Source organism: Ursus maritimus, unplaced genomic scaffold (assembly GCF_017311325.1).
Source record: "Ursus maritimus isolate PB19 unplaced genomic scaffold, ASM1731132v1 scaffold_20, whole genome shotgun sequence".
In the NCBI taxonomy this organism is placed as follows: Eukaryota; Metazoa; Chordata; class Mammalia; order Carnivora; family Ursidae; genus Ursus; species Ursus maritimus.
The window spans coordinates 55,936,481-55,947,258 of record NW_024424453.1 but is presented as its reverse complement, the minus strand read 5'-3'; the positions used below and the strand labels follow the sequence as shown (position 1 = coordinate 55,947,258).

The window sequence follows — 10,778 nt, the reverse complement described above, 5'->3', positions numbered from 1 at the left end:
GGTCAAATTTATCTGGAGAAAAGTGGTAATAGTTTACACTCATTTACCATGTACGAGAGGATTCCCCATGTTCTGGTTCATACTAGACACTGTCTTTTTCTTTTTTCTTTTTCTAACATTTTTTTAAATTAAAAAAAAATATTTTTAAGTAGGCTCCACACCCAGCATTGGAGCCCGAAACAGGGCTTGATCTCACAACCCTGAGATCAAGACCTGAGCTAAGATCAAGAGTTGAAAGTTAAACCAACTGAGCCATCCAGGGGCCATGACACTGTGCTTTTCTTTAAAGTTCTGAAAAGTCAATAACATTCCGTAGTCTTTTGGAAAAGAACCACAATTGCAGATCTATCCTATACAGAAAGTTTTCCTTCCTTAGCAACTCCATCTGAGAACTCAGGACCAAAACCTGCCCAAAAAGGAGACAAATAAGACCCAAAGTCAAATATATCTGTATCTCAGAACACTCTCACTTCCATCAGCTTCTGAACACACATCTGACCAATCCACTCTCTGTTATTTATGACCTAGGCTGGATTCAACACTGACCTAGATAGAGAATACTTTGGATCTCATCACCAGCCCTCCAAACCATCTGGTCCTGGCTAAACAGGTTAGCCACGCAGTTGGAATCTTCCTCACTCAACCAGCTTTCTGCTTGCCAGTTTTCTAATAAAAAATATTTCCTTGCTCTCTACACAAAAATAGGGGGTATGGATATCTTTTGTATATTTTTACCTGATAGCCAAGTTGCTTATTTTTCAAACTTTGGCAATCCTGAAGATTTTGTCACAGCTCCCCCCAGGAGAGAGTGGGAAGAGAAGAGAAGGAATGGATTCCTGTAGTCATGAGGACTTGGGCTGGAGGAGTTGCCTCTGCATGTTATTTCACTTACGTTAATATTTAAAATATTTGTGCTTGGGGGGAAATGCCAATTATTTTCAAAACCGAGATTCTGTTCTTCACTACAAACCATTTTTTCAAATTCCTAGAATTAAAGCAGATTGTTCTTCCAAGCTCACAAGCTATTTTTATCTATAGCAATATGGAGCACACACACACCTGTTTGCATGTACACCTACCTGCATGGACACTTGGGTTCGTTATGTTGAAGGAAGAGCTAAGAGATAGTAAGCTCGGTGTTTTACCACCGATATGGAAATGTATTGCTGGGACACAAAAGACTGTCTTCCTTCATAGGTACTCATTTTCTCAAATAATACTTTGGGGTCTTAAAATCAGTCATATGGGAAAAAAAGACCTAGTTTTAGAACCTTCTATTGTTAATTGTGTTGTGTTGTTATGGTCTCTATTTAATCAGGCAAAACATCCTTACTGAGAGCCTACTGTGGGCAAAGCTGGGTGCTGTGGAAGCCATCAAGACAGAATCCCTAGTCCAGCTCTGTCACTGACCAGCTATCATGAAGGTGCCCCTTCCCTTCACACAGTCTCAGTTTATGCACCTTTAAAACAAGGCACCTGGACTTATTGCCCACGGGGCGTTAACTTCCCTGCACTTGTGGGCTCCTCCCCTGCCACAAGTCAGAGAGACCCGTGGCTCATTCTGGAAGTGAAGCAGGTCAAAGCCACAACCCCCAGCCATGGATGCAAGCACTGGTCATGCCCTCCCTCTACACAACCTTCACTTCAGAGAAGCAAGAGGGGCTTGGGTGTCACTTTCTTCAGGGTCCAGTGACTCTTCTTCCCAAGCACTTAGTTGAGAATGCCAGTCACATTTGCTCTGGCTGTGGTCAGTATCCTGTGGGAAAGGGTCAGCTGGCTGTTCAGAGTGGGAAAGAATTTTTTGTGAGGCCTCCCTTTTCTGCTCTAATTAATAAAGGCATTTGTACTGCCCAGTGGGGCCTCCTTGGTACACATTCCTTGTTGCTGTTATGGTTGTTGATGTGGTTGGTGTTTTGGCCTTTTAAATTTAAAAATCATATTTTCTGCAACTCCAGAAGTCACATATGCTCATTTTGAGAATATTAGAAAAATAGAGAAAAGCATAAAGAAAAGAAGAAAGCTTCTCCAGTCTCCCACTGCGCTGAGTCAAGCGAGGCTTTGGTGGGTTTCCTTCTGTCTTCTTGCTGCCTATGCCCCTCCAGGTCCTTGCCCCACACTGCTCTGTGTCTGGCACCATGTTGGCAGGCCCTGTGCCCTCTCTTAGGGCTGGCTTCAGCTACATGGGAGGCCTGCCAGAAGGAAAGAGAGTGAGGTTGAGGAATTTATGCCCCTGGCGCTCTCTCTGCAAGATCACCTCTGCTGAAGGCCACTGCTCCTCTCAAGACCCAGGGGCCTAACAAGACACCCTCTCCCCACAAATTCTGTTAACTACCCCAATCTCCTTCCTTTTGGCCAGAGAGTGGTGAGGCCCCAGCCACCCTACCACTGGTTGTGGCCCCACACCCACCCCTCCCCAGGTCATCCTGCTATGAAAGTGCCATCTGCTTTTCTGTTGGGAATCTGATTGATTTACCTTCTGACTCATTGACATTTTGGGCCTTTCCCTCGAAATTCTCTAAGGTTTCCAAAGCATGTATGAAGTGCCTGGAATAAACTTGGGGTCCTGAGGAGGGAAGACATTTAATTTCCTGACTATTGCCTGGTACCCGCCCCCCCACGGCCCTGGCACAGAGTAGGATTAGGCCCATGTCCATGTGTTGTGATGTGAGGGATTCCGCACCCCCACCCTCTCCCAAACACCTCCAACTCCTGCTGCCCTTACACCTCCATTAAAGTCATTCCTTCTATCTCCAGGATTTTCTCCATAAGGTCCCAGTTGGAGAGGAGGAATGACTGGCTTGCGCACACCGAGGCCTCAGCATGTAATGCCACCTCAGGCCCCCAGTCACTGTCTGGCTGAGCCTTCTTGCCCCTCTTGTCATAGTTTGGTTGAGGCCTCCTCCATGAAGCCTCTGAGCTCTCCACCCAGCTAGGGGCCCCTCCTCATGTCTCTTACTAAGATGTCTTGTACCTCTCCTGAGGCTGTGAGGCCTGTGAGGTTGGAACTGTGTCCTGCTCGCCCTTCTCCTGGCACCTGCCATAACACTCGGCACATGATACACACTCCATATAAATAGGTTGGCTGTTGCATGTTTGGGATATGCTCCAGAATCAAGTTTCTTTACTGAATCCATTTTGAAAGGACTGTTTCCAGTTGGAAGAAACTTGATTTGAACCAGCCAGCCACTTCTTCCTTGAATATTGTATGCATGACAATCCACTCCCACAGGCACTGATGTGATAGGCCTCTAGACGGGTGAGTTTGTTGGGGATGGAGGCGGGCCTTTGTCAGAGACTCTGACCCAGGAGGACGCAGAGGAGCCAGGGAGCCAGGGAAAAACTATTCTATTGTTTTCCCAAGAGCCGAGTATATTTTAAAAAGGTCACTGCTGCTGACAGTCATAGGAAGATAAACCTCAGAGGCAAATTCAGTTTCCTGGGGTCACTTCTGAATTTGTCTACCTTATTTAACATTTCCTTTTAATGTGAGGTCAGGGGAGCTCTGTGAAAATTTTTAAATTTTCTGTGAAATATTTAAAACCTCTCTTTTTGAGGAAAATACTCTCTATTTGCATAAAGCCACACTGAAAGGTTTACAAGAAACAAATACAGTGGTGACTTCTAGGGTGTGGGGTGGAGGATCCATGTAGACTGGGAAGCAGTGGGAACGAAATGTCTCAATTATGCCTTCAGTATTGTGTTGACTTTTGAGTCACAGGAATTTATAATCTATTTAAAAAATTAATTTACATTTAAAAAACGTTCCTGGAGAGAAGCAATAACCTTCAGACATTTTTTGACTCCAAGCCACTTAGGTGGGGTGATAGGCCTCCCTGTGCACGTGTTCTCCCCTTTTATACTTTCCAATGGAAAAAAAGATGCGACTTGCTTGCAACAGTGTCACTGTACAAACTGTCACTGTACAAGAAGCTTACTTTTTAGGGAGAGGAGTGGCATTACGTAAACGCTTGCTTTTGCAGTAGGGGCATCGATGATTCCTATCTGAACCACAATGTAGGCATAGTTGGCAATCTAGTTATTAGACAATTACAGGCCCCAACTACCAATGGGGTGGATATGGAATCCTAAATCCTGGAGAGAAGATCAGATAATCTGTAACCAACTGCAGTGCGTGGATAACAGTAGCAACAACTGCTGAAAGCGATAACAGAGCCTGCTTCCTCCTCAGTGTGGGCATTCTGGCCACGCACGGTGATGCATGCGAACAGGGGCTTTGCAAGTTGCCACAGGTGGCATGGATGACAGAATCTGGGATAGAATGTGGAGTGAAAATATTCTAGTCACACACTAATTTTGGTTTGCAAATTCCAAATTCGGTCATCTTTTGTCATTCACTTAAGTTACTGGTAAGAAGCGACAAGTTCTTCATAAACGACAATTGAAGGATTGTGTGGCATTCACTCAGACAAGCAGAAGTAAGGACTCACATGTTTGGAGAGCAATTTGCATCCATCAGAGAATTCATGCATCTCACCAGTGGCCTTCCAGCCCATTTGAAAATGACTATGTTGGAATTTCTGTATTGCCAAAGTCATAAAGAATTTGGACTCTGATGGAAAGAATCACTCATCCAAATCATGCTTTTTCCCAGTGGGAAGTAGCCCTTTGAATGAGGAAGGCCTCTGACATGTCAGTTTTGGCATTTGGAACAACCTTTCTAGAAGGAACTTGCTATGTGAGCTAGCTGCAAACACTCGTGAAAACCTTTTCACCAGCAGGTTATTAGGTAAGTATTGAATAGCTCCACCTCTTCCTTAAACTGAACCACAGCTAAGCTTCCCAAGGCAAGGGTGGTAGAGTTTTCAAAGCAATGGTTTTAGACTCCCTTGTTTCACTATGCTCTGGTCCTCTTGACCCTCTAGAACCCTCTAAGACCTTCCCAGCATCTGCCTTGATTGTCCTGTCTCTCAGGTCTAACTCTACACTTGTCCTTTGGTCTTAGGGACACTCTTTGGCTTCTCCAGCTTTGACCATCTCATGCTATCATTTGTCACTGATGCCCACTTCCTACATCTGTCTACCCAACCCATCTCCAGTTCCACTTCTAGCTCCAGTGGCCAGAGGGGAGGTGGGATGTATTAAAATGAAACCTTCAAGGCTCTTGAATCCAAACACCTCTGCTCCCTGGCCTGCCATAATCAACCATCACGTATGCTTAGGGACAAGTCTATGTTCAGCCATGTGATATGGATCTGTACTTTCTAGGAATTGAGAGTATGTGTGCATTTAGCATTGATAGTCAACTGGTTAAACACTGAATTATTTCCCTGTCACGTGGCACAGCCATTGTCCCACTGCCCTGACCACCTAGACTCCTTCTGTGGAACTCCCTGGACCTTCCTCTAATCCTGCAGCTTCAGGAGCACTGCCTGGCCAGCAGGGGGTGGAGGTGGGCGTAGGGCCCTTGGTTGGGTACCCTGGCCAACATCTATTCTGATTGGTCAATGCCTGAGCATACTAGTTGCTATATATGTTAAATATGCACCCCGTGCAAGTGAGCCATGGACAGGATTTCCATATTAAAAAATGAAAAAAAAAAAAAAAGTCAAGTGGCTGTTGTGTCAGGTACTCCCAGCCAGCATCCTCTTCTCTTTAAGGCTGCCCCAGAGGTGTGAGGGTTTGTTTGCAACAAGCAGATGGTTTAGTAAATATTGCTTTTGCCAAATCCCCAGAGGCTCTCAAATGTTAGGTGCTAATAAAGCCCATGTTATTATTAGGCATGTGGTCTATGTAGGTCATTGCCAACCACTGGCATGATGCAGAACAAAGAAAAGAAAAGAAAATGAGCTAAGCCCAGATAGAAGGTATCCTGATGGGGAATGGCAACCCCTTCTCCAAACAGGAAACATGCTTGAAATCTCTTTGTCTTCAGAAGGACCCGGTTTCTTCACCTGTAAAATGAGTGTCATCTGAATAAGCCCTTTTGCTAGTGTCTCGGGAGTTTGGACAAAAAATAGGCCTCTGCGGTAGAGAGTGGGGGAACCCATGAGGGAATAGTACTGGGAGATGCGGCCTCATCCTGTAGCTGTAGACTTGCAGTGGTGGCCACGGTGGAGCAGTGTTTGGCTTTCGTTTTACCTCGTGGCCCCAGAGAGGGAGCGTGGCCCTGAGTGCAAGCAGGAAATAGCTCCAGGAACCCGAGCTCTGGACTGAAGGAAACAGCAGATGTGTGCATCTGATTCTGCTTGGACACAGGCTTTTTTCAGATGCTTGCAGGAAGATGACTTGTGTCAAGCTCTCAACCGTTTGGACAAAGTTCAGGATTGTTCTTGAGGGAGACCTCTTCCTGAGCAATAAGGAACACACGCGTTTCCCAAGCATCCTGTTGGGTGGTGACGTGCCCTTCCTTCCCAAGGTGCTTAGAGCTGGATGAGTGTCCGTGCAGTTAGGAGAGGCAGCTGGATGGTCTGGCACTGGGGGAGGGTGCTGGGATTTGGGGTATCTGGGAATATTGCTGGATCCTGGATTGAGTAGGATGTTCCCAGGGCTAAAGGAAGAGAGAGGACAGAAGGAGGCAGTGAATCTGCCTGTGCTGATAACAACTCTGGTGGAGGTTTCCAGGCTGGGGCATCTCATCTGAACCTGGCAAAGGATGGGAAACAGTCGAAGGGCAGAAGGAGCAGAACTCAGGCCGTGCTGCAGGGAGGGAGCAGGTTGCAGGGTTTACATGATAGCGGAGCCCAGAGTGAGCCTGAAGCATGCTCCTGTTTTTTGTTTTATTTTTTTAATAGGAGTGTAGTTGACACACAATGTTGCATGAGTTTCAGGTGTACAACTTAGTGATTTGACAAGTTTATACATGATGCTATGTTCACACAAGTATAGCTACCATCTGTCCCATTACATCCCATTACAATATCACTGACTGCATTCCTTATGCTTGGGTTTTTATAACTGTGATTTACTCTGTAACTTGAGGCTTATATCTCCCTCTCCCCTTCACCCATTTTGCTCAACTGCCCCCCACTCAACCATCAGTTTGTTCTCTGCATTTATAGTTCTGATTTTGCTTTTTGTTTATCCATTTTTCTTTTAGATTCCACTTAAAAGTGAAATCATATGGTATTTGTCTTTCCCTGACTTATTTCACTTAACATAACACCCTCTAGGTCCATCCACATTGTCTCAAATGGCAGAAGCGCATCCTTTTTTATGGCTGTGTAATATTCCTGTGTGTGTGTGTGTGTGTGTGTGTGTGACATTTTCCTTACCCATCTGTCTACTGATGAACACCTGAGCTGCTTCTATGTCTTGGCTATTGTAAAAACGCTGTAGTAAACATAGGGGTGCATGTATCTTTTTGAGTCAGTGTTTTCCCTGGGTAAATACCCAAGAGTAGAATTACTGGATTGTATGGTATTACTATTTATATTTTTATATCTCCATACTATTTTCCACAGTGGCTGTAACAATTTACATTCCCACCAACAGTGCACAAGGGTTCCTTTTTCTCCACAACCTCCCCAACCCTTGTTGTTTCCTTCCGTGGTTTTATTTTTTTTTTAAAGAAAAACAAAACTCAGCTAGTGTGTGCTCTTCTTGTTCCATAGAATGTGTAAGGTGGACTCACACCTTTAGTTTTATGTATTAGCAGCCCTAGCAGCACTTACTTGGTGCCAGGCACTCTTCCAGAGTTTAGTCCCCAGGACAAGTGGAGCTACTGTAATTATTCCCATCTTACAATGAAGAAACCAAGACACAGAAGGGTGAAGTGGCTTATTCAAGGTGAGGACAGACGGGATTGGACCCAAGGCAAACTGGCTTCCAAGTGTGTGCATATGGCTCTTGATTTTTTTAAAATAGACTTTATTTTTTAGAACCGTTTTAGGTTTACAGAAAAATTAAGATAATACAGAAGGTTCCAGTACATTCTATACCCTATTTCCGGTATTTATAAACATCTTACATTAGCTGGTTCATTTGTTGGAATTAATGAACTAATATATTTTTTAAAGATTTTATTTATTTGTTTGTTTAGAAAGTGGAAGGAGGGACAGAGGGAGAGAGAGAATCCCAAGCAGACCCTGTGTTGAGCGAGGAGCCCCACGCGGGGCTCATTAATTAACTAATATTGATGCATTGTTAACAAAAGTCCATAGTTTATATGGTTTTCCTTGGTTTTCACCTAATGTCTCTTTCTGTCCCAGGATCCCATCCAGGACACCACATTACATTTTGTCCCCAGGCCTCCTTAGGATCCTCCCGACTGTGGCAGTTTCTCTGACTTCCTTGTTGTCGATGGCCTTGATGGTTCTGAGCAGTGCCGGTCAAGTGTTGGGGGAAGTATCCGATGATTTTTCTCACAATTAGACTAAAGCTCAACCCTTGCTTTTGATGGTGACAGGGAGCTCTTGCGAGGCAGGTGTAAAGCCAACAGGGACATCTTTGTTGCTTCCACCATTATTTGGCAGAATTCTATACTAGGTCAAATTTTTCTCTTACATCTTTGCTTCTTTTCAGAAGGAAAAGGAGACTCCTGTTTTGTGGTTGTGCTAAGTCATGTGGTTCCAATTAAAAGGAGTCATCTTAACCCAGGCTCCCTGCTGGTGAGGGGGCCTATGCTGGGCCCCATATTTCAGGGTCACAGATTGCATTTGGGTCCTTCAGCCCTCCTGCCTGGCCTTGTTAGTCACTTTTAAGACTGGGACCCTGAAGCCCAGGTCCCGTGCATGGCCGGCTGCTTCCCAGCTCCCAACGCTAGGCTCTGCCTCTGCAACTATCCATCTCTGCTCTCTCTGTGGGGGCATCTCCTCAGCCCTGATCACGCACATCTGCAGAAGCTTCCTCTGGTGCTATCCTTGTAGGTGGACCCCCATCGCAGGCAATAGACCCCACCATCGGATGGATGCTTCCAGGCCGGCCTGGGGACACATCCATTTGATCTTCCCAGGGAGGACTCCAGTCCTAAAGATGTTTACACACCAGAGAAGTGCTTGAGATGCGGTCTTGAGATGATAAAAATACACACAACCTTTTAAAACCATGGCAACACAAGAGGCAGGAATGCTGCCAATTAAAAAGCATTTAAAATATGGCTCCAGGCTGCAGGTTTGGAAATAAAGTAGATGAGGGAAACAGATGGATGGCATAGAGTCCTGCCTTCATGCTCGCCTGCACTGTGGCCCAGGTGAGAGACCCATCGAGCTCCAAGCCCAGCCCCCTACAAATATTGTTCATGAGTGAAGAAGGGGTGTAGCACAGGCACAGCCCCTACTTCCAATCCCTCCTCTCCTTCGGTCTGGATGGGCAGGGGGCTAACAGCTTCCCAACCGTCCTAGTACCATGTTAAGTCACTGATCTCAATTCTCCACCTTTGCCTGTATCCACACCCTTAGCCGTGTGATTTTGCAGATCTCCCTACAGTTTTCAGAAGGGAACACTTCTCTGCCCTGAGACTTTGGGCTTGGCCAGGGATCTTAGCAGAGCGACGCATACAGCGGTTTGAAATGTGCTGGTATGATTGGGTGTGACCTCTTGTGCCTCTGCCATTGACAGGAGAAGAACATGCCCCAGCTAGCTTGCTGGTCCCTGGAGGATGAGAGCCATGTGGCACAGACCTGGACCCAAACGGCAGCCTGGAGCCCAAGCCTGCTGATGCCTGCCAACATCAGCCGAAACGCCGCTGACCTGCAGTGTGTGATTAGAGGCTCAGTGGTCTGCTGCCGAGGCTTGCAGTCATTTGGTACCAGCAATAGTTGATGGATAAACAAGTCTCCCTCCTGCGCCTCTTGGACACCTAACACAGGAGGAAGATTTCTGGGAAGAGACGCATCATGGGAAACCCTGTCCCAGGAGACCATTCCTTCCTCATGTGAGTCTCAATAGTGATGTCACAGTCACTGTGACTCACCTCTCCCAGAAAGTATTAGTGTGTTAGTAATAACAGTAATTAGCATTCACCTGGGGTTGTACAAGCAGGAGGTAACGGCAACATAGAACTGTCTCATGAGGTGGAAAGGCCAGGATTATCATGTCCATTTTGCAAAGAGAAAATAAAAAACAGACAAGGTGGGTGACTCACCAGGACTGACCAGGAGGCAACTGTCTGGAGGAACAATGAGATAAGGAGTTTCTTATACCCAGGGGGAAATCACGTGTGTGTTTTAATTTTTATAACCTTTTCATTATAAAAGGAATACATGCCAATTGTAGAAAACTGGGAAAATACAGAAAGCATAAAAAATTAAAGTTCCCGTTCTACCTCATAGTATTTTGGATTATTTCTCTTGTTATTTTTATTTATTTTTAAAGATTTTATTTTTTTATTTAACAGAGAGAGACAACAAGCAGGGGGAGCAGCAGGCAGAGGGAGAGGGAGAAGCAGGCTCCCCACTGAGCAGGGAGCTCGATGTGGGGCTCGATCCCAGGACTCTGGGATCATGAATGACCTGAGCTGAAGGCAGAGGCTTAACCGACTGAGCCACCCAGGAGCCCCCATCTCTACATTATTTTTAATGCATATATGTTTATTATATGTATTTTATAAGTTAAAATCTTACTGTATATATAAGAGCATTTCCTGCAGCATTCAAAATTCTTTTAAAAAACAGTTTTTAATGCATAGTACTATGTTCTGTGGACTTACTCTAATTTGTTAAGCATTCCTTCTTATTGCAAATGTCACTTGTTTCTGATTTTTTTGTCATTAAAAACAATGTTTTGGTGAACATCTTGGCTGTTAGAGGAGATAATTTATGCATTTGATGCGCGGCGCATGGTATATGCTTAATAAATAGTAGCTCATATAAATATTTGTC

General features: G+C 45.1%; 1 long non-coding RNA gene across 1 annotated transcript; it reads left to right on the top strand.

Moving 5' to 3' along the window:
* The first annotated feature begins 8,140 nt into the window (after positions 1–8,140).
* On the top strand, positions 8,141–10,334 carry LOC103681100. The gene is made up of 3 exons (XR_573238.2): positions 8,141–9,148; positions 9,517–9,832; positions 10,295–10,334. It is a non-coding gene; the product is annotated as an uncharacterized LOC103681100 (long non-coding RNA).
* The last annotated feature ends 444 nt before the right edge of the window (positions 10,335–10,778 follow it).